Raw genomic sequence first — 25643 nt, 5'->3', positions numbered from 1 at the left:
AGAAATAGTAGAAATAGAGCTGTAGCTCAAGTGGTACAGCTCAGGGACAGTACCCAGAACTTGAATTCAAGTCTCAGGATTGACAGCAAAAAGTAAACAAACAAACAAACAGTTGAATCGAAAATATAGATGTGGATGTAGATGTATATTCAAGGAATTAATATGTCCACTCATACAATTAAATTACAAAAGCCTCACAGAAGCAACTATACAAAATACTGACAAATCGAAGCTTGAACATATTTTAACACATTTCACTCAGTAACTGACAGAGGCTACATTTGTTGAGACCCTTCAGAAATACATAGAAATTTATTTTCAAGTACTCATGCAATATTGTAGCTGAGTGGGAAACATTGGACATTACAGAGAAGAGACATATAATGAGCTAAAAAAAGAGAAAAAGAAGAACATGACTGATATACAGAGGGACAGGGAATCAAGGTGTTAGGGCCCAAGTTGAGAAGAGTGTTGGGTATGAGAATGGGGCTTTCATTGTGGGAATCACAGAATCAATCTCTTAGGAAGTTCATCTGGATAAGAATTTGGATACTGCAGGGAGTGCAAGAAACTAAGATAAAGAACACCATTTGGGAGGCCATTTTAGTAGTTGAGACATTTAGTGAGGTCCTAAATTAAGATAATTAAGATAGATTATTTGGTGTGGTCAACATTATGGATATAGAATTGTTAAAACAGAATGATGCATTGAATGGGAATCATGGCTCCCTACTGTCTGAGATAGATGGATGATAAAATGGAGGACAGCTTCAAGGAGATACCTGTGACACTTGAATAATATAATACATTTTGATTAAAAATTACTATAATGGGTCTAGAGGATTTCAAGCTGAGGCCAGCCCCAGAAAAAACAAGTTAAGATCCTATCTGAAAAACAAATTAAAGATGAAAAACTGCCAGCAGAAAGAATGACATTGCCCCATTTGTTAGGAAATGGAAAGACTTGGAAAAAATTATATTAAGTGAAGTAAGCCAGGCCCAAAGAAACATAGGTCCCATGATTTCCCTTATTTGCAATAACTAGTATATGTCTGAGTCAAGCAGAAAAGGTCAGATAAGTTGATGTTAGGGAAATGAACCCCAAGATAAGTATTCAAATGTTTTTTCTTTCTTGTGTTTGTTTCTAACATATTTATAAGATGATTTCTTTGTTGCTTTGTATGTTCCTCCCCCACGGTACAATCCCTGCTTTCACTGTATTTGATGTTGGTATAATTGGTGGAGGGGAAAGGCAAAAACAAATCGTTTAACTAGGGATACAGGTGGACCCATTGCAACAATGAGATGTACACGTCATTATGTCAAAAAATAAACCTTACAACCTTGGGGGGGGGGGAAGAGGGGAAGGGATGGGAAGGGGAAACAAAGGAGGAGGCAACAATGCTTGATAAGTAATGCACTTATTACCTTGCCCATGTAATTGTAACCCCTCTGTATGGTATTTTCACACACACACACACAAAAGATGAAAAACTGCAGAGTGGCCCAAATGACCCAGCACTTGCTTAGCAAGTGTGAGGCCCTGAGTTCAAATCCAGTACCACCACAAAACCCTTAACATTAACATTTAAAATAAATTTGGGTTTTTGTCTCATATAACCATGGTAACTCTGATTATGTGTGTAAATATCAGCTGCAAGGTCCCTTTACCTGGGATTCACAGATCTGAAGTCTTGGATTTAGTGTGTACATTATATGCTAGTTTATATGATGCAATCTTTTTGTTAAACAATGTCTAATATGTAGCAAAATCCTTTCCTCTCTTCCCCTCTTCACTCCCCTCCTCTTTCCTCTCATTCTTTTCCTTCCTCTGTTCTCCTTTTCTTACTTGCCTGCTAGACAGGTGCTCTACTGATTATACTACATTTCCAATCCTATAGTAAATTTCTTTCTCTGCTCCTTAAAGAATATTTTCTATAAACCATCTCATTTTAATTGTATTCTAATATATGTGATTTGAATCAGATCAGCAAGTATGTGTTGTTTGTCCTGGTTGCTTATACTATGTTTAATACAGCTCTAATAATATTTGAGGTGTGTCAAACTTTCCTGTGTTATATTTCATATTCTTTTAATACGAATTAATCTTTATAAAGTAAAACAATTTGACCACATTGTAGATGATTATAGAGATGATGTGGATGATAATAGTAGAGAGCTTTCTTATGGCTTGTTAAGTATTTTAAATGCAATCCTTACAACAATATTCTATTATAGATGTGATTAGCTATGTCTCATTGTGAGGACAATGAATGTCTGATAAGTTAAAAAACTTTTTTTTAGAAATCACCTAGCAAGCAAACGATGAGAATAAAATGCAATTTTTATTCTCAGTATGTAATATTTGCATTTTTGCAAATTGTGCTAAATACTGTGAGAGATCTGATCTGGATTTAATCAAAGGGTATTTATAAAGCATCTTTCACATTTTTCAAAGTATGTTTTTTTCCTTGTATTTTTCAGACGATGTATTATATTCTTAAAAATCAAACCGTAATTGTGTAGCTCATGTTCAGAAAGATATCCTTTCTGCTATAGGAGATAAAATAGGACAAAATTACTCATAATACTGATCTTTCATAAATATAAAACATTGCCTTATAATAAACTTATAAATAAATAGTAATTTTGGCTTTTGTGCATTTTTTTAAAAAGTGGTGATGTTTGGCTTACAACATGGAAATTTCTTGATAGAAAAAAAAAACCTTATGTTTATTATCAGAGCTAAAACAAATAGACACTGGAAATGCTTTCTGTAGTCAGTTTAATATTGTTCTTACACAAATAAGCCATGGTGGTATATTTCCTAGGGTGCTAGAAGAATATAATGATTTATAATTATCATTAAGTCATAAGTTTTCTAATATTGACCTTCCTGAATATCGTAGCTATGTTGGGGTTTATGTCAAACAAAGGTCAACTTCTGAAAATCTATTTACACATTTTTAATGTTATAAAATTAAAAACCATTTGCAAATTGTCCTTAGCTCTTGCCATATTCTGGGAAAGGGTCCAAAGTTCTGTCAGATTATATGGTACATTTTTGCTTAGTATTAGTAATATTAGCCATAATAAGAAGAGTTTATGGTAGCTAACTATGTACCATGAACCTGGAATTTTGGTGAGTGGTATACATGCCTTAACTACTAAATCCCAATGACAGCATTTCATGCTAGATAAAGTGGACTTTAAATTACAAAACAAACAACGAAGAAAGTAACTTGTCCAAGGTCATACCATTGCATGGGGCTGGACTGGGATTTGGTCACATACTTTTCTTAAGTATGTTCAGAGGCCCTGTAAATGGCATTTGAGCAGCGTCAAAAAGCAGTGGAGGCACACAGAGGAACCATTGTTTTCTATGGGCTGCCAACGGGGTCATCATTCAGGACAGCTTGATGGACACCTACCTGATTCCAATCCGTTGAGAACGGCCGCGGTGATAGTCTCCTAGCACTCATATTTGTTGGATGATCCTACTTTGGTCTTATTCAAAAAAACAGAAAAAGGAACATCACAGTTGCTTAAGCTTCCGAGGTTGGCTTTTCGGTCATGATGCATAATTTTGTGAGTTGGGAATTTGGCATGCCTGAGGTGTGAAGATGATGATGTACTTCCTGTAGGCATGAAGGCACTCAAAACTAAAGCAAGGCCTTCAAGCCGTCATTTGTTGTTCTTCCGATTCGGGCTTTTAAAAAAGCAATTAAGGTCAATTAACTGGAAAGCTTAACCTTTCTTAGCATGTCTTCCCCCAACCCCCCCATAGGCTTTTAGCTTATTACATACATCAGTATTCTCTTCTTTCTCTTCTTCCCAACCCCCTATCCGATTTGAACACGTTCTTGGATTTCTCATGCTGGGCCTAAGGAGCAGACTGCTTATATTCAAGAATGATTTGGAGGGGATAAAGTGTGCAAGATTTTGAATTCTTGCCATAAGTCCCTGGCAGACAGCCAGGCAGCCTCAGAGGAATAAGGCTAATGAAGGGAGAGTAAGGAAGATCCGGAGTGAGGCTGGTAATGCAGTATTCATTTAATTGGGAGCAGGTACCGGTGCAAACTTCTCCATTTTAATTGGAAAAAAGGGAAGGGGATTGTTAAGGAAGAAGGGAAAAAGAATGCATAAAGTTTTCAAGCCGAGGAGCCAAAGGCAGCCCTGTCTGTGCCAGAGAAAGAACTCAATTTAGGGCAATTTGCTCTGCAAGCTGGGCTGCAGCCTCCCCTGGGAATAGGGATGAGGAAGAAAATGAAACCAAAAGAGAACTTGATAAAATCACCTAGCACAGACAATCTCAGTAGAATAGGTTTTACTGAGTTAAATCTGCCCCAATCAATATGATTCTTTTCATATAAGTTACAAATAAAAAGCCACAAGATTACAATAAAAATCGAGACTGGAGCTCTGCTGATGTTGCACCTGGGAGTCTTAAGAACTTGTTATGGAATATACTTTTTTTTTTTTTTTTTGCAACGATAATGTTTGTTTTTCTCTTCACCCTGGTCATGACAATCAAAGTCTTTGCCACCTCCCTCCCCCCCAATCCTCTCAATCTCAGATATTGTTTTTAAAAACCCACAGAAGCAACCCTTTGTGCTTAATTTCTCTTGAACTAGCTAGCGATTGGGAATCGGTAGTTTTTGTTTGCCTTGACATGTGTTGGATCTGACATAGGGCTGATTTCGATACTCAGGGTAAACAAAGAGATTTCTTCCTATTGTGTATTTTGTGAATGAGGACTTACAAATTTTAATATTTGAAGCATATTTTAACCATGGCCACATGTAACTAATTTATATAATACAATAATTAATATAACTTAAATATATCTTATATAATATATTAACTAAGACAGTGAAAGAGGTAGAATTTCATGTGAGAAAACTGCTTTTGTGTGCACACAAGAATATATTAAAAATAAAACATTTTGCCTAATAACTGTCACTTTTAATAATATTTAGTTGTGTTGTAGAAATAGCAGTTTTGAGCAGCTAATGATTTTCATGTGATAACTTTTATTCTGACCTTTAATAAGGAAACAGAAGTCCAGACAGAAGTCCTTCCACTACTATTGACTAATTTATTGAGATCTCATAGAAGCAGTCTTATTATTATTTCAGTTCATATAAGCACATTGAATGATAAATATATAGGACTTACTTAGGTTTATGTTTTCTGGTAAACTATTAAATTGAATTTCTTTAAAATGTTGCACAAATTAGAATAAAAAATTATGGGCTCTGATGAGATAGTGCCCATTTTAATTCCGGTTAGTAATATATTTATTATTGATAAACCAGAAAGAAAAGTTGAATATGAACATTTTTGTCTCATTGACACTTATGACACTTATGCTTGTGGGATAGGGATTTTTTCTATTAAATGAAAGTAGATTGTGTCATGAGTCTTAACTTTTTGCCTCAATCATTAGAAATGTAGAAGGTAGAAATATAGAAGTATCAAGAAGCTCCTTTAGACACAGGTAAAAGGACAACATCTCAAAATGTGGTGCCATTGTCACCCCAAGTAGTCCATCTATTTTTTTATTACACATGCTGGAAAGATGAATCAACTGATTTTACAAAAATTATTTATATATAAAGGAACTCCCTATGTTAACCATTGTGGAAGCTATGAAAAGAACACATAATCAAGAACAAAAACAAAACAAAACAAAACAAAAAATACCAAGTTCAGTAAGCCAGACCCAAAGAAACATAGGTCCCATGGTTTCCCTTATCTGCAATAACTAGTATATGTCTAAGACAAGCAGAAAAGGTCAAAAGCTATGAACATATGATCATTTAAGATGATGCTAAGCAAAATGAATCCCAAGATAGGGACACAAGAGATTTTATCTTTCTTGCTGTTCTTTTTTAACGTACTTATAATGTACTATGTGATTTCTTTTTGTTTCTTTGTATGTTCTTCCCCCATGGTTTAACCACTATTTTCACTGTATTTGATTCCAGTGTCCTGCATCTTGTATATCCATTTTTCTAATTTGAGGAGGGGAAGGGAAATAACAAAATGCTGAAATAAGGATACAGGATGACCCATTGTAATAATGAGATGTACAAGACAGTATGTTGAGATCGAACTTTACAAGTTTTCATGGGGTGGGTGGGGGGAGGGGAGAGAGGAGTTGGGGAGGTGGGGAAGAAAGGGATGGTAGGAGAAAAACAAAGTAGGGGATAACAATGCTCAATAGGAAATGTACTCATTACTTTGCTGATGTAACTGTAACCCCTCTGTACAGTATCTTTACAATAAAAATATATATTAAAAATATCAAGTTCAAATACAAAGATGATCCCCAACAATATATAATAATAATTTCAAGCTTTAGCTTTACGGTTTGCAATTCTTATACCTGTATATATGGCAAATCTGTGCCACATATATATATATATATATATATATATATATATACACATGTGTGTGTGTGTTTTGTGTGTGTATGTGTGTATGCAGAAACACTTATTGAGTCTCCCACAAGTCTTCATTTACTTGCTTGTGGGTATTCTTTTTATTTCAATCATATTTATTCTTTTTGTGTGTTTCTTTTTGTTTTATTTTATTTACTTATTTTTATTGTACAGAGGGGTTATAGTTACATAAGTCAGGTTTTGATTATGACCCATATAGTCTTTGAAAGCTTAGCGTCATTTATGGAAGCATTGACATTTCACTTTCCTTATATTAGAAAAGGCAGGAGAGGATATAGAAGTTATACCAAACTCAGGAAATGGTATGCACAAATCAAAATAAGAGACAAGAAGGAGGAGGGGAGGGAAGAAGGAAGGGAGGAATGGCATACTGACTATATCATGAGTTCTTATAGAGAACTAATGGCAATTAGTTTAGGCTATTTTGGTAGGTTGTGGTCAGAATATTTTCTAGTACAAAAATATATAAAGAGTTTTGCGTAAATTAAAAAAAAAGGTCTTTGGAAAAGGAAGGTTGATTTAGTGGCAGCACGTTTATTAAATATGAGAGCTTTGAACTTCTTATTACAATCTCATTTTTTCCCATATGATCAAACACACTTTTTTTTTCTCTCACATCACTTTGCATTGACATCTGCTTCCCAGAGTTCATCATCTGCTTGTGTTGACAGTGGCCTTGCTCTTTTTCCTCCCTCCTCTCCTTCTTACTCTCTCCTCCTCTTCCTTTTCCATCTCTTTCATCTTTGGCTAATATTGTCCACAGATGCCAGTCCTCATCCGGCAGGAGAACATAGTGTGGCAGGACAGTAAGGAAGAACAGCTCTTTCTCCAGTTGTACTTTTGTTGAGTTATCCTAACATGTTCATGGAAACATCCCATCTGCTTTTGTTTCTCTGACTGCTAAAATCACAGTAAATCTGTCACCTCTTCCCCTTTACCTCTGGAAATCTGAATGGACCAAGCTAAAACTGTGGGTGTCTCCTCTATTATGCCTGTCTCCGTGAACTTGTTGGTTTCAGGCCACACCAAAAATGTATCTTCTTCCTCAATTATAAAACAAAATATTGGGGCTGGGAAGATGGCTCAGTGGTAGAGTGCTTGCCTAGCATGCATGAGGCCCTGGGTTTGAATCCTCAGCACCACAAAAGCAGAAAAAGCCAAAAGTGGTGCTGTGGCTCAAGTGGTAGAGTGTTAGCCTTGAGCTGAAGAGCTGAGGGACAGCGTCCAGGCCTAGAGTTCAGGCCCCGCAACTGACAAACAAATCAAAACAAAAAACCCAAGACCCAAATCAAAACAAAAACAAAATATCCACACAAATCAGAGGTGAACATCAGGGCTAGTATATGCTTAGCATATAAATGGGGAAAGAGACCTTCTTTTTGGTTCAGCCGCCCCACTGGCAGCTTGACTTTTAGTTTTATAAACTACTAGCTATGTCATTAGGTTTAGAATTTGGAAAAATGGTTTATTAGTGGGATTTTCTTTTTTACCCTTTCCTTTATGTACATTTACCCTTGAATCTTACTTAAGAGAGATGCAAACAAAATAACCTTGCAGCTGGGAGGAGGCCTCTAAATTGCTGTTCTTTTGTAGCTTATTTGAGTGCTTCCCACTTTCTTTTATCTTTATGTAGTAGAATGGGACTAAGAGTCTTTAAGCCATGGCATTTCTTAATGACAGATTGCCACCTGCTTTGATCATGTGTAAGATGATTCTGTTTGGATAACTTGCCCATTTCTGTAACAAAGGGGTGCTATCCATTTCCAGTAGCTTTGAAGGGATCTAATAATTACTGCATTGAACTGTAGTAGAACTGAACATGCTACTTGGTTAATTAAGAAAAGGTAAAATTATTTTAGATGTATTTATGCATTTGGAATGATGCTATTTTATGTCTTATCCCAATAGTACCAATGTTACCAGTGGCCACCTCTTACAGCAGTGTTCTAATTTAAAAGCTATTTGCATATCCATTGTAAGGAATTTCTTGTTAGTTTACATGTGGCCTCATGTCTTATTAAGAACTGTCATTTTGTACAAATTTTAATTGAAGGGGAATCACTGTTGGGGATAACACACACATGAAATTCCACTTCTTGTTATAGGCAGTGTTGATGATATATTTATATAGAAAAATAAGAAACATCATTGCCTTTAAGTAGACTAGACTAGATCCACATTCAACTAACTTTTATGGTGTTCCGATTCTGGCCAGAGATTGAGCTGTTATATGGGATGTATTACTTAACTTATAGTTCCTCAGAGTGAGGACTGAAATAATTGTTCATATTCACATTTCACAGATGAGAAATGCAAAGTCAGTATGACCATGACTCCAGGTCCTCTAGTGAGTCCTAGAGGTGACACTTGAGGCCAGGGTTTCCTAATTCTAATGTGGAAATTAACTGTAATTTTGCAATAATTGAATTTATGACTCAGCCAGTGCTTCTTTTTTTTTTAAAGCATGTATTTTAATTGTCTTTAAGTAGTTATTCTTAAAGGAGTTATTCTTGAGTAGTTATACTTACAGGGTTACCACTCATCAAATCAGTCAATAAATACAATGCATCATGATCAGTATCACCCCTATAATCATTCTCTCCATCCTCTCAACCCTATCCCTTCCCTTAATTTTCATAGTTTTATAGGAAATGCATCAAATATTATGACTGCATTCTTCCTCATGTCTCTACATCCATAAACCCCACTTCTCTTAATATCTCACCCACACTTTTCAAGTGCTGGTTTCTTAATATTCATTTTGTTGGACTGTAAGTTCATTTTTCTAAGGGATTATAATCTTTGAATTCTCCCCTGCAAATACCATCCTTTATTTCTGGATCCCTAATACTTGTCTGGAGCTTCAAAAGCTAGAGTTCTTGTGATTTTTCTAATTTATACTGAATGAGGGCTAAAAAGAGGAATGCAATGTATTCCTACTTATATTTTCCTGAATATACAAATAACAAAGTGAGAAGCAAATAGCATTTGCTTCTTGTTAAGAATAGACTTCAATAACTTGATTATAATAGGTGATAATGAACTTTGATAACTTGATAATAATTTTATTATGATGCATTATATTGTAGAGTTTTGTGATGGTTAAAATAATTTCTAAAACTTTTCTAAATGAGAACCTGTTAAATTTATTAATGATAAATGATTGTTTCATTTTTCTCCTATTTTTACGTTGACTGAAATCAAACCTATGTATGAACTAAAAAAAGTATCTGGTGGCCACTTATGCATCCTGCATCTCTCAGTTATAACCAACTTACCACATTTTGGCTACCTTATCTCATTTTCTATTTCTTTCATCAACAAACATACTTGTTGAATTATTTGAAAAATAATTACAGACTTAGTAGTATTTCACCCCTAAATAGCATCTGTCTTCTAATGACAAGTTAATTTTTCTTTATGACCTCAACACTATTTCAAATATCAAACAGAAACCATTGATGTAAGAACATTATCTTACATCATCCCATATTAAACTTTTATAATTTTTAATTAAAATTCTTTAATACTGTTTTTTCTTTTATATTCCACATCCAATTTAATTTTTAAATTCAAATTAAGTGTACTTATTTTTATTTGAATTTTTGTTTTTTATTTTTGCCAAGACTGAGGGTCTCATACATGCTTGGCTGGTTTCTGAATGGACTGGTGCTATACCACTTGAGGCATGTTTCCTGCCTGGCTTGTTGCTAGTTATTATGGTTATTTTGCAGTCTGTGATCTCAGTTTCCAAGTCTAGGATTATAGACATGAGCTACCGGTGCCCAGCTAAATTTATTTTTCAAGATACACATCAAAACATAAAAGTTGCACATATCATTGGGCTTCATGAAGTATTTAAATCACAAAAAATGGTGGGACAAACAGTGAACTAATTCAGCACTGGTACTCACTGGATACTATGTTGGGAATGAATGTGGTGGGGGAGGGAGTTAGGAGGGAGAAATTGGGAGGAAATGAGGGAGGGAGTGACACTGATCAAAAAGAAATGTATTCAATACTGTACTGTAACCCCTCTGTATATCACTTTTACAATAAAATTTAAAAATTTAAAAAAGATAATCTGAAGAAAAAATAAATCAGGTTGAGCATGAATTTTCTCAAACATGTATATATCTCTGATTATTTCTATATTATTGGAATTGTTAAAAACTTTCACCAATAACACAAATAGGTGATTTTTTTGTCTTTCTCAGCGTATCACACCAGGAAGTACATTGCTCCTCTATTAGCTTTTTGGGGATGCTTAGCTTAGTAAATTGAGATGATGGTACCTCTTAATCCAATCTTTAGAGAAACTTCTTATTTTGTTATTGCAATTGATTGATTGCCAGTGATACTTTAAGACTATGAAAATTCTATTCTCAACAAAATTATATTCAGTGTTTCTAGCATTTATTATGATTTTACCTTTGAGTCAGTTATTACACTGGTGCTTTACTGAGATACTTTCTTGGAGGAAGAACTTTCTCCTCCTCAATGTAAGAATTTCTTTTTAATATTTGATTCATCATCATAATTTCTGGTTATTTTTATATGATCACAAAGTGTGCCTAGAATCCCTTCAAGGTGGTTTCTGTGTTCTAAGCTATTTCCTTAGCAATATTTGAGTACTTCTTCATTTCCTGGTGAAGTAAGATGGTTCCCACTTTTTCTGCCTGAGATCTGGAATCAAGCCCTTTGTCTTTTTTGTGGGGAATTGCATTTAGAAATCAAGATTTGGATTGATTGTACAAAGCATATGTTTAGGAAAAATGTATGCATTTATATATAAATATATACATGAATATATATAACCATACAATGTAAGGATATATACATTTCTTATATTTTAACTTTCAGAATAATTTTTTTCTGTTAAATTTGATTTAATCTGTGTGTGTGTGTGTGTGTGTGTGTGTGTGTGTGTGTGTGTGTGTGTGTGTGTGTGTGTGTGTGTGTGTGTGTGTGTGTGTGTGTGTGTGCGTGCTGGTACTGGTCCTAGAACTTGAACTCAGGGTCTGGGTATTGTTCCCGAGCTTTCATGTTCAAGGCTAGAACTCTACTACTTTGAGCCACAGCTCCATTTCAAACATTTTTGGTAGTTACTTGTAAATAACAGTCTCATGGACTTTCCTGCCCAGGCCAGCTTTGAACAACCATCCTCAGATCTTAGTCTCCTGAATAGCTAGGATCACAGGCTTGAGCCACTGGTGCTTTGCTTGCATAGATTATTCTGGGATGGGTACTGCTGTTTACCTGTACACTCTCCTGGATGGCAATCTGCCTATTTTACATTTCCTCTGGTAGCTGAGATGAAAAGGATATGTCCAGCCACTGGACATATTCAAGAAGCCTTGAATGTGTGCTGTAGATGACCTGTAACTTACATTGTCTCAATCTCAGCCTCCCAAGTCTTGATGTGAGCCACTGGCATTTAGTGACAACACATATCTTACTTGTAAATTTTGTTCTTCAATATTATAAAAATCTAATTTAATGCTTTCTGCTCTGGATTATGCCCTCTCTGTTAGGACTTTCTGTTGGGAAATTTGCTGATATACTTTTGCCCATATCTGCTTTTAGCATCTTCTGAGCCAACCTGGAAATCTTTTTTAAAAATATGCTAAGAACACTCACACTTATTGATCAGCTGTCATATTATTTTATATCATACAAATGGTAAATAACATATTTTGTTATATATTTATTTAGATTATTTCCATCACTTCAGCATGAAATGGCACATCCTTTGACTTCCTGCAATTTTTTATTTAGGATTAATTAGCTTATTTAATTCCCTTTTCTGTGTCCATTCCCTTATTTATCAGTTACTTGCTTTATATGTCTGACAACACAATATTTGCATTCCTATACATTTGTCTACAGGTTTGTGGATCACCAATTAAATATAATAAATGCTGATCAGTTATTCTGAGTTATTTTTTTCAGATATTTTAAGTTGAATGAAGCTTCTGGACATAATGTCCTCTGATATCTCACACATTTAGAATGGTTTTTCTTCCCTGAAGTTTTTGAATATATTACTTCTTTTTATTGTTTGGTTTTATATTGTGCTGTGAATTTTTTCTTCTAATCATGTCATTTCCTTTGTTTCTCGATATTTTTGTCCAGAGATCTTAAAAAGTTTTTCTTCCTTTGTCTTACGATCTAAGAGTTCTATAAGAATGTGTTGTCCAATCTTGATCAGCCTTTCTAACTACATGTTGAGCTCTTTCAAAGAAGCACAGATCCTGTAGCTTTAAATAATTAGTCTTATCCTTTTTATGTGTTCTTCCTCATGAACTCCAGTTTGATATGTGTAGGATATTCTCCTCCTGATGTATATATTACTCACTTACTTTCCTAACCTATTTATCTCTCCATTTTATTGTCATTTTCTTTGTTGTATTCCTCTCTGAAATCTAACATTACATTTTTTAAATTCAATATCTCCTACTATAGTCATGTTTAGGTTAGCTTTTATTTCTGACTTGACTCTTATTTTCTGGACCCTTAACCCTTGTTCTGTGTATAGATTTTTGGGGTGTTGGGGGTACAATTGGGAACTCACACATGCTAAGTAAATTGTTATACCACTACTTACATCCCCAGATCTTTTGTTCTGTTTTGCACCTTTATTTATTTGTTTATTGCCTTTCTGTGTTTTAAGATTTTCAACTTCAAAGTTATTGTAATTATTATTTTGATACTTGAGAACATTCTGAAGGTTGTTTCTGAGGTCATTTTTAATTTATAGGATTTCTAATGTTTAAGATTGTTTGGGTAGAAATTAGAAAAATATTATTCTCATGTACTATTTTGTTCATTGCAATTGATATTTCTGACATTTACTATTGTGTCTTTGCACAGAATGGGGAATGTGAGTATTTTACTTGATTTATTAACTCATAGGTGCTGTCTTGAAGATATTTTTGCAAAGTACCAGTTACTTAAGGGATTATAGTTATGAGTAGGGGCATTGCATGCCTTTGATTTTGTGAGTTTTGTATGATACTTTTGGCTTTTAGTTTCTGTCCCTTGTCTTTGTATTTACTGTTTTCATTTTCATTCTCCATCACTACCATTCTGTAGTTATGTAAACCTTCAAGTCCTTTTCTTCCAACTTCTCAACAACCAGTTACTAATCTACCTGGCAGTAGGCTTGGTCTCAATATTTACTTATTCTGTGCGTGATTCTTTCTCTGGGTGGTAATTGGCCTAGATGAATCCAGATAGTTCCCTGATTTCCTCTCTTCATTTTACTTCTGGATTTCTATGTTTTCCTTTTGATATATAATTTGAAAATTTCATGTGAATTTTAGCTATACTGTAACTTGGATTTTGAATGGATATTTAATCTCTTATGATCTTTCTCTTACACACACACACACACACACACACACACACATTAATATTTTCTTGTCCATGGTTTCAGATAGAAATTCAGAAATCTCTCTTCCAATATCTTCAATAGTGTTTACATTTAATTTTATTTATTTAATTTTTTAGTGGCATTGGGGTTTGAATTCATGGTCTTGTGTCTGCTAGACAAATACTCTGCCACTTGAGCTATACCTTCAGCCCCTTTTGATTTTACCTTACTTTTTAGATGGGGATTTTTGTGCTTTAACCTGGGGCTAGCTTTAGACCATGATCCTCTCATCTCTACCTCCTTCCATAGCTTGGATTATAGGAATATACTACCACACCTAACCTCAAATTAGCCAACATTTTTATATTACAAAACCCATAACTGTCTGTTTTGAAAATGCTCTAAACGCTGACTAAACATTTCTTCAAAGTCATGTAGATTTTAAAAATGCTCTAATTATTATCAGTTCTTTGCTCCCAGTTGTTTGTTGCTCCCAGCCATGAAAATCAGTATTTTATTATAGTTACAAAACTGTGATCTGCAGGGGATCCACCCGAGGCTTTAACCTGGTTTGACTACTTTCAGGCTACAGGTGTGCAGTTTGGTCAATACGTCTATGATTCTGCATACTCTCTAATAAATTGAGGTAATAGTGATAACCAGGCATATAGCTATTAACAATTATAAAACAGAAAGTTGGCATAGTACTCAGTGTTTTCTCACTTTTATGAAACCAATAGTTTTCGTTAATATGATAAAAGTTATAAGAACTAAATTTGCAAGCAATATGGCTAGAATTCTCCTGAACTAATAAAATATTTTTTGAAAATCTTGGGAGAAATAATAAAAATGGCTGATTTTCATCAGCAGTTTTGCAATTAGCTTTCTTCAGAGTAGATGAACTCTGCCCTAATAAAACGGTGGTGAAAGTTACTGTTCTAGAATTACTAATACAGGATGTAGAGTCTCATTCACAATTCACATCCTTTTTCTCAAAAATCTTATTAAATACTTAGCTTTTATAGTTGATGGGAAAATTGAATACTTATGTTTCTTAATTGTTATGACCAAATTCTTACACATATAAGTAATATTATTTTAATTTTTAAATTGTACTTATTTTAACTGGTAGTTGGGGATATAAAAATTGTACATATAAATGAGGTGATATGTTTCAGTACACATATACATTATATAATGCTTAAATTACTTTAAATATATCTATCTCCTTGAAAACAAATATTCTATTTTTGGTGCCAGTCCTAGGGCTTGAACTTAGGATCTAGGTGGTGTCCTTAAACTTTTGTGCTCAAAGCTAGCACTCTACCACTTTGAACCATAGCTCCTTTTCCAGCTTTTTGGTACTTAATTACAGATAAGAATCTGAAGAACTTTCCTGCCTGAGCAGGCTTTGAACTGTGATCATCAGATCTCAGACACCTGAGTAGCTAGGATTACAAGCACGAGTCACTAGTGCCTGCCTAGTATACCATTTTTATCTAGCGTCACCATAGTCTACAATAGCACTCATAGTCCTATTGAACTATAATTTAAACTAACTGATTAACTTTTCCCCAACTCTCCATCCCCTTGCTTTTTACCAATTTTTGGTAATAACTGTTCTACCATAAAATACTATGACACCACCCTTTTTGGTACCACATGATTCTCATATGGTATGTTGTCTTTCCGGCCTACCTCAATTCATTTAACATAATTATATATAGTTCTACCAATATATAACAAAATAAAAATATTTCATACTTTTCATGACTGAGTGGTATTAATGTTGTGTCTTGGTGTAAACTTCTTTTTCTTTATCAATTGACGAACATTGTTTATTTCCAAACCTTGGCTATTGTATATAATGCAATCAACATGTTAGTACATATGATTTCATTTCTTTTCTATAGACATTTGTTAGTGGGGTTTCTGAATTAACTATTTCTTTGATTTAATATCTTTGAAGATTAGGCCTATTTTTTTCATATACTCATCGCTGAAAATAATTAGAGTGCTGTACATAGTCTTACTGCATTTTGTATGAAGTGAGAGTTTTATAAGTGATTTCCCTGTGATTTTTCTAACAACTTCAACTAGGGTATTATTTCAAATTCAATACTTTATTAAAGGTATAATCATATGAACACACACAGTTATTTGGAATTGGATATTTATCTGACTCTATATAAAAGAAATTGCTGTCCTTTAAAGCCTTGCAGATAACAGTGAATTACTATTGATGGCCCTCACAGTAACACTTGGATCTCGTGAACCACATCTGTGCCCAGTTTGCCTCTGCTCAGGTCAGAAGGCATTGCCAACCCAGACCTAGTGTAATTGAATCTTGCAGCCTGGCAATTTCATAACCAAGAAGGAGTATGAATTTGAACAGCAGACCTGTATGTTAACAGGCTTAACACTACATTTTCAAAGGATATTATTTTTCTATTCTAAAGCTCTGATTCTGTGTATCAGGTATGATTTAGAGCCAGTACTTCTGTTGGATGTAAATTTACCTTGTAATGATTTCAGTTTGCTCTTCATCTTCCCCCATATCTTAAGTATTTTCTCTAATTGTGAACTTACAAAGCTTTGTAGAATGTATTGAGTGTCAGGTCCAGCAAGGGGCTGGTTTTACGAATAGAACTTTGCTGAATATAATTGAAATATAATTCTGACTTACTATAGGCCTTTAATTCTTTGGAGGAACTTTTTAATATTTAAAAAATTATAAATGTTTATATTAGCCACATATAATCTATACTCTTAAAATTCATTTTCAATATCTGAGTTTCTGTTTGGTATAATTTTCATTTCAACCACTGTGCTTCTTTAATTTGTCCTTTACTTATTTTAAATTATTTTATATTTTTATTTTATTTATTGTTAAATTTCTTTTAGTTGTACAAAGTGGTTTCAATGCAATGTGTACAACTCATCATCATCAATGTTACTGCTTCTATTGTTCTCTGTTATCTCTCCCAACCCCATCCTAATTCATTCTTTACAAAAGCTGTTAGTGATGATTTTTCTCCAGTTTTACTTTATTTAATAAATGATGTCTGTATTGTTCCTCTAATTGAAAGGTCTCTTCACTGGCTTTTGATAATTTCATTTTTTTATTGGCATATATTCATTAAATAAAGTAAAGGGCTTTATTTTGCCATTTGAAAACATTCATTCAATGTACTTTCATAATGTTTACTCCTTCTAATTCTACTTTTATTTTCTAATCTTGGTGCTTTGAATGCATGTCTTCAAATATTTGTTGCTGTTTTTCAGTGGTAGATGTTTGAGGTTTTTCTTTTTTTATACTCACAGAATAGTTTTGCTTGCTTGTGCTTATAAAATATTTCAGTGCAATACTGAATTGTTGAAATATCATTTTTATGTAAAAATGCATGTATTACTTCAGTTCTTTTGATCTTTAATGCTACAAAGAACTTGATGATTCAAACAATTTAAAATTTCCATTACTAGTAGTATTATAATTCAAAGTTATTACTAAGTTGTATATATATTATCATGCCTTTAAAACTCTTTTCTAAGAAGTATACATTTCTAATATGTTTGTGATATCATGAGGAATAAATTTCGTTATTGGGAAATTCTTTCTAACTCAAAGATATGTGCATCGGAACTAGAATATGATATCGACTGTGTAGATATATAATTTCTATGTCATAGCTTCAGGAAAGACAGAGAATATGAATTTCAAATTTTTGTTCCTTGATATGATTTGGATTTCATTTTCAGTCTGACTTGGTTTTATTTTGTATCTTACACAGTCACGTGTGTATTTTAATCATACATTTCTTAAAGAGGCTGATTTGGGGTGTGGCAAGTAAGATTTAAAATAATAATATGTTTACATTTTAATCACATGCAATTTGTTATTCAGATGATGCGTAGGTATTCATTTGCTTAAAGCTGTTTTCTACATACATTGTACACAGTAGCTTCAAATATGTTAAGGTCCTGTGTCCTTCCTTGTTACATCTGGCCCTGCTGTTTTGATCACTGACTTTTCTAAATTACTTATTGTGTCATTTTCATGGAAAAAATTTGATGTTTTATCACAACGTCAGAATCCTAATTACATAAAGTATTTTTCATCAAAACATACGGAATACAATCCAAATGACTAAAATGAGCAATCGTCAAGTTTTAACGTTCTGTATTATGTTTCCATTTTTGATGGACTATTTGGTGGAGATTGTTACTTTCCAAATTGTAATTAGTGTCATACAATAAAAGGTGAAATGGTATCGAGGGGAAACTGTTTAAGATGTTATTCTCCCCTTTAAAAATAAAGGTGAGAGCTGGGATGTAGTTCAATGGCAACACACTTGCCTAGCCAAGTGTAGTCCTGGGTTCAATACCCTAATTCCAGAAAAGAAAAAAAGACAACAAATGGAAAGTATGTTTTAATTTTGAATTAAAAAATTAATCAAAATAAAAAAATCAACTCAAGCAATAATTGTTAGTTCCAAGAACTACTAACAAAATATGTTGTTGACTCAAGTAATAGTATGGATTATATGAACCTTTAAGTAGAAATTAACAATTAAAACTGCTAACACTAACTTCAGTGTAGTTCCCTGAAATATCTCAATCTTAGAGTTGTTAAATATCTTTCACGTGTCATTCTAAATAATACAGTAACCTCTCTAGCAAAGATCTAATTCTGGATGTCAGGCACTGATTTCCTAATACGATGCATTCAAGAAAAGCAATCGGGAAGTGAAATGGGTTATTTCCCTAAACTCCACTGCAGTCCATTTGGTTTCCTGTAATTGAGACTAAATTTTCCATCTGCCTTGCTGCTCTGTTAATGAGTTCAGCTAAAACCATCACGTTTCCTCTTTTGTATTTCTGCTACAATAACCCTTGATTAAATGTCAGGTTTTTGTTTTCATTGTTTTACTCCCCCCCACCTTATTTACATTTTTGACAGCCTTCTCTCTCAACTGAATACTGTTATCACTTCTTCATTTTAATCCTCTCCCAAGCTGCCTATATTATCACCCTTGAGTTTCAGAACTCAGATTCTTACCCTTTAATACACTAATTGGCTTTTTACCCCAGCTTGTCTTGCCTATTCTTTGTGCATCTGACCCTTCTTTTTCTTCTAAAACCTGTCCACCAGGCTGGAGGTCCTGCCGAGATCATCCTATCCTGTGTCTGCTTTCTTCACCCAGAGGACTTTATTATTTTTTCCTTCCGCTCTCTCAAAAGTTTCAGTAAATATGGTATCCACTACAATATATTCCTAGAATACATAGCACATTTTTCTATTTTTAAATAAGTTTTTAAAAGAAGATACATACTATGTGAAGCCAGTATGTTTTGGTTAAGTATAGGAATTGGTTTTACTTGCTGGGAAAATGTATAGTATAGAATTAGCAATTTATTTCATCCTATTCATTTCCATTTATATCTTCCCTTTGGTGAGGAAAGAGTAGATGTTTATTACTCATTTAATAAGTATTTTTCTCTTTAATTATAAATGTACTCTAAATAACATTTGAGAAATTAAAATATCTACACTTACTTTTTATTGATCTTGAACAAGTGGGAAAATAAAAAAATATATAAAATGAGCTAAGACAATAATCCTCATAAAGTTTCTGTAGTTACAATGATTGGTAAATTGGTGTTTAAGTTTTACTATTTGAAAAGTCTACTTCACTCTTCTTATAGTCTACTCAATAGGACTGTGTGAGTACAGGACAAATTATAGTGGATTATATTAGTATAAATGCAACTATTATGTTCAGGCACTATCTGAAAAAACTCAAAATGAATTTAAAAAGTTTGAAATGTGTATTATTTTCTGTGGATCTTAAAAAGGACACATTGTTTTCTTTCACCATGATCTTATATTTTTATCACATGCATAGGCTGAAATATAGTTTCCATTATAAACCTACAATTTAGGCTAATTTTAATAACTGAGGACAATTTTCAAATATTTGTTTGGAAAGGAACATATCCAACATTATCTCCACCAGGAAAGAGCGCAGTAGGGATTCAAACTAACAAGGATTTCCAAAAACTATGAACTTTGTCTAGTAAGGTGCTGGCCAATGACAATTAATGTACAGTCTAAAGTAAAGAAAATGTTAGGATGATTCCACAGATGAAGTAGTCAACATATAAATCCTCATAGAAAAAGACAAAATGAGACCATACCAAATACACTTTGTTTCTCTTCTATGAATTAAGCATTAGGGTAGCTATGCCCAAAAGGTATGAAGAAGACAAATTAACACTGATTTATATGGAAAGGAACAAGTAACAGGAAGTCTTACATTATAATCAGTAGATTAAACATGTAATTGATTAGATTTAAGGAGAAATATATGGAACTAGATCAGATTCAGCACAAGGTATTTTCCCACAGGTATTCAGAAGTTCAAGTCTGACTAAAAATTCTAAATTGGGAATGGGTACACAAAGCACACCTATTTTTTCCAATAATTTCTCAATAAAACTTCCCTGAAGTAGGATATGTTGTAACTAGCCTCTAAATACTACCCTAGGAACTTGCTTTTTAAATATATTTCAGATTTTTTGACTCACAGTTGGAACATTTTCTCCCTTGTTTTATCTATATTTTTTGATAGGAAACTATATCAGGACAGGGAAAACTTCTTTGGTTACAGAAGGAGCTAATTAAGAGTTTATCTGCCAGTTTTTTTCTGTATGAAATCTTGTTATACCTACCAATAAATGAAGACAAGTAGGTCTGGAACCTTCTGAGTCTCTGAATTTCTGGCTGTTCTAAATCTGTTCTGTTGTTCCATTAATGGGCACTAGCCCCATACCACTACTGAACACTAAAAGTGGTTTGTCTGAAATAATTTTACCTTGAAGTAATATTTGAGATATAGTGTGTTAAATATATAGCTAAATTAGTTTAACCCTCTTCTTTTTCTTTTTCTTTTTCTGCATGTGGCTAGTGGAGTGTTTTAAAATTACTTATCTGGCTCAAATACTTTCCAACATATGTGTGTATATATATATATATATATATATATATACACACAAAAGGTTCAAGATTTCTTTAGCACGTATGTTTAATATATGTGTTTATTTAACATAATTTTAAACTTTATTGTATTCTCTTCAACCATATTTGACTACATGCTCTGGATCATGTGAATAAAAATCTTGGTTCTATAAAATATTTTCACTGTGCTTAAAAATACATAGTAAGAGATCTAAATGAAAACCATTTAGCATATTGGTGCCAAAGTTTGATATTCCAAAATATGTTCTTGCTATTTCCTTTAAATCATTCACTGTTCACATATCAATTCTTTTTAGAGTTATGAACAATAAGGAGATAGTAATTTATAGGTAGTATCTTCTCTCTCTTTCTTTCTGAGCACAAATCACAAATGTGATATTCAAAAGGAATGACTCAAAGGGAAATTGAGAGGATCACCAAGAGTCTTGAACTGAATTTCCAGATAAGAATTATGAGTGAAGTAAGCCAGACCCAAAGAAACATAGGTCCTATGGATTCCCGTATTTGCAATAACTAGTATATGTCTGAGACAAGCAGAAAAGGCCAGATAAGTTGATATTAGGTGAAATGAACCCAAGATAAGTATTCAAATGATTTTTTCTTTCATGTGATTGTTTCTCACATATTTATAAGATATTTCTTTGCTGCTTTGTATGTCCCTGTATTTGATATTGGTATAATTTGTGGAGGGGAAGGGAAAAAACAAATCGTTTCACTAGGGATACAGGTGGACCCATTGCAACAATGAGATGTACAAGTCGTTAAGTGGAAAAACGAACTTTACAACTTTGGGGGGGCAGAGGGGGATAGATGGGAAGAGATGGTAAGGGGAAACAAAAGAGGAGGCAACAATGCTTGATAAGAAATGTACTCATTACCTTGCCCATGTAATTGTAACCCCTCTATATGGTATTTTCACAATAAATTTTAAAAAAGAATTATGAGACCAAGTGTGACTAAAAATTGTAAATTGGGAATGGATACACAAATGGGTATGAGCAAACTTAGAAAACATTTATTTGAAATAGAGTTGATCTTCCTAAGTTAAAGAAGAGGAATTTATGATCTGGTGTTTCTGTTCTCAGAAACATTCATTGATTTTCTTCTTATTGAAAGCATACTTTGGTTTTCATTTTCATTACAAACTATCCTCCTTGATTTCCCTTGATTTCCTTTTAAATCCAAGAGTTAGTCAGAAATGAGCCTTTAGTTTTTAAGTCTGCAAGATCTTGTTAGTCTGCAGTATGTAAATATGTTTTGCTTTTAAGCCTGATCAAGTATTTTGTTTATAGTAAGAAACTTTACTATTTAGTGGAATGATTAATATGTTTTATTTGTATCTTTCCTACTTGTATGCTTTTCCCTTTTTGATATCCATGTCAATTAATATTGTGCTTTGAACTCATGTTAGTTTCTAAACTCTACCATAATTTAAATTTCTATTTCTACAATAATCCTATATCTTTGCCACTTATTTGAAAAATAATACATTAATTGTTTTTTCACACTAATATGCATTGTATCTTTTGTTGGTATACATTATGGTACATATGTTAAAAGTGGTATTTAGGACATCGTCTGCTAGGTTCTTTATTCTAGTTCTGAGAGAAGTTTTCCAAATATATTTGGTCAAAAGAGGGTTAAGAAACAGTAGTTACTGTAATATATCTATAATTCTTTTGGTCTTTTCAATCTTCACATTTCTTTTACAAGCAGATACTTTCTTCTATGTGATATGCAAATCACACAGCTCCTAAGAGCAACTGGATAGGGATATGAATTTCATCTTAAAACAAAGACTAAAGAAAAATAATAATATGATGAAGTTATTCAAAGGATTTCAGAAACAGGTGTTCTAAGTCTATACTAATTGGATTTCAGTTAATTATCCCTTTTACTTTAGGGAATATAAGTAAGAAATATAAAAAGTACCCAAAAACTTCACTGACATGCTAATTGTTCTAATATTATTTAATCTAGGCCAAAAAAATCTGCCTTCACATGACAGAAATCTTAATTACCTTAATTGTATTCCTTGAGTTTAAGATACAAATTGTAAGCGTTCCCATGCACTAAGCATCTCAGCATATGGCATACACCAGCTTTTCATCTATATGTAATTTCCTATTGATAATTCATGGAAAATATTTTTATGATTTAATCATTAAATTTTTTACTTAACCTCAAGAATATCAGAGTATATCTCTGTCAGGTTTTAGGGTCAAGAAATCTGTGACTATTTGAGTTTCATTTTTTTTTAGTTTCTTTTTCCTTACAGAAGACTAATTTTTATGTATTACTGTGGCCAGTACCATCACTTATAAGTGTGGGCTGAAGGAACGAGAGTCTTGTTTGAAAACTACGATACGAATTCAGTTGTAAGCTTTGTGAAGATTCAAATTCTGTTCTTCATTCATCTTTCTTCTCTTTCTTCTCTTTCTTCTCTTTCTTTCTTCCTTCCTTCCTTCCTTCCTTCCTTCTTTTCTTTCTTTCTTTACTTTCTTTCTTTCTTTCTTTCTTTCTTTCTTTCTTTCTTTCTTTCTTTCTTTCTTTCTTTCTTTCTTTCCTTCCTTCCTTCCTTCCTTCCTTCCTTCCTTCCTTCCTTCCTTCCTTCCTTCCTTCCTTCTTTCTTTCTTTCTTTCTTTCTTTCTTTCTTTCTTTCTTTCTTTCTTTCCTTCCTTCCTTCCTTCCTTCCTTCCTTTCTTTCTTTCTTTCTTTCTTTCTTTCTTTCTTTCTTTCTTTCTTTCTTTCTTTCTTTCTTTCTTTCTTTCTTTCTCTTTCATCTTTCTTTCATTCTTTCTTCCATTCTTTCTTCTCCAATGGATAGAACCCTGTCCAGCATGTAGTTATCCTGCAAGAAAAATTTTCTAAAAAATGTGTAAACAAATGAGACATATTGAAGGATGGCAAAAATGGCTACTATTAGGATACTATTAGGATACAAGGATATCTGAAAATCAGTGGTTGATCGTATTGCTATTAGTAGAAACGGAATGATGAATCTTTTACTGATGGAATTCTTTATTTGCTTTTATTTCTAAAAAAAAGTTACACTCTGACCTCATGCTAATCATCAATTTGATTTATGAAGGTGAAGGATTTGATGGTTAGGTGAAATAATATGTGTTCATAGAACATCGTACATGCTTAGTAGGTCCTTATGAAATAAATGTGTACTTATAGTATTGCATAATCAATCATACTGTTCTACAAAAGTGAGATCAGTGTATCAGGTAACTTTTCATCTGACAAGTTCAGGGTTCTTCCTTAGCCTCACACATTGGCAAAGGTGGCATTTTTACCTCTATTCTCATTTTTATATTTTAATTATCTTGGCATTAGTTTAACTTACTGATTCAATTCTGGTCCTCATTCTAATATTTGCTATATTTCCAAAGCCTTGCATTTTTCTGCTACTACCTGAGTATGTTCTAGTAAGGCATTAGTGATAAGATAAGCACAGAACTCAAGCATGCTCTTATTCTTAAGGAATAGAAAAAAATGATTTCTCCTTTATGCCTCCAGCAAAATGATTATTGTAAATTATTACAAATACATGGAAAAATAATTTAAATGGAATCTGAAAAATACATAATGGACACTTTCCTCAAGTGTCAGATTTCACTTTCAAAGATAATTGTTATTGTTTCCATTTAAAAATATATTTAATTATTACTGTTTACATTTAAAAAATATCTTGAGGTTGCCAATATATTTAAAAAATATAATGATTTACTATTTACGGGTATTTTTATGTAATAATACTAGAAATCTGGAGAATCTGCCATATCAATTCCTTCTGTCCTTTGTGCTTTTAATTACTACTTTTTTATAGATAAAATTTTCACATTGCCAAAGTTTGATGTGTGGCCTGATTAAAAATTCTAAACCTGTCCAGGCATTGGACATTCACGCCTGCAATTATAGCTACTGAGCAGGCTGAGATCTGAGGATCACTGTTCAAAGCCAGCGTGGGTAGAAAAGTCTGTGAACTTTTATCTCCAATTAACCACCAGAAAATCAGAAGTAGTCCTGTGGCTACTAAGTGTTAGAGAGCTAGGTTTGAGCAAAGGAAGCTCAGGGACAGCGTCTAGGCCCTGAATTCAAGCCCTAATTCTGGAAAAGAAAAAAATTCTAAACTTGGTTTAGAAAAAAATCTAAACCTTGGGTTTTTATGTTGGTTTGTTAGGCTTCATTTTTTTCCAAACAGAAAATTGTGTATAATAAATTATTACTTCAAATTATTGTGGCTCCAAAATTATTACTCTGGAAATTACTACAAATTTTTCTGTGTAAAAATCAAATGCTCAGTATAAAATATTATATGTAATGTGTTGCAATTCAGGTCTTTTAAGAAAAAGGACTAGGTCTAATATTTGTTTTCAACTTATCTATTTAAAATTGGCCAGTACATATTTTTGTCAATTCAGAAATAATAGTTTATGGATATATATGAAATTATATAATAATGAATCATGTTTAAAGTATGAAGAAAAACTATGAACAATCTATTTCAGAAGTTTCTAGTTAACTGCAAATAAGATTTAAATGGAACCTGTAAAATTTCAGCTAAAATGGAAAATATAAATTTATAAGAAGTAATAGTACTAGTTTCAATGGTAATTACAAGTGTCTTGTAGGGCTTGGAAGCGTAATTTAATAATTATTAGGCCTAAATGTTAGTTTTTTACATATTTATAGTCAAAGGTAATAATAGGTCCTCCTATATTCTAATGGAACATTTTGGAACAAAATAAAATAT

At 33.0% G+C, this 25643-nt stretch overlaps 2 long non-coding RNA genes across 2 annotated transcripts in view; both read left to right on the top strand.

The window, feature by feature from the left end:
* Positions 1–25643, top strand: part of LOC138819469 (uncharacterized) — a 197631-nt gene that overhangs the window by 8178 nt on the left and 163810 nt on the right. The window lies entirely within an intron of this gene.
* The window catches only part of LOC138819468 (uncharacterized), a 73128-nt gene continuing 50946 nt past the window's right edge, over positions 3462–25643 (top strand). Inside the window, exon 1 of the long non-coding RNA XR_011369445.1 lies at positions 3462–3588. This is a non-coding gene — a long non-coding RNA (uncharacterized lncRNA). The remainder of the gene's footprint in view (positions 3589–25643) is intronic.

This window comes from Dipodomys merriami, unplaced genomic scaffold (genome assembly GCF_024711535.1).
Source record: "Dipodomys merriami isolate MVZ:Mamm:240054 unplaced genomic scaffold, mDipMer1.0.p SCAF_8, whole genome shotgun sequence".
Classification (NCBI taxonomy): Eukaryota; Metazoa; Chordata; class Mammalia; order Rodentia; family Heteromyidae; genus Dipodomys; species Dipodomys merriami.
Note: the sequence above shows the minus strand (reverse complement) of the source record. Positions and strands in the feature narration are given on the sequence as shown.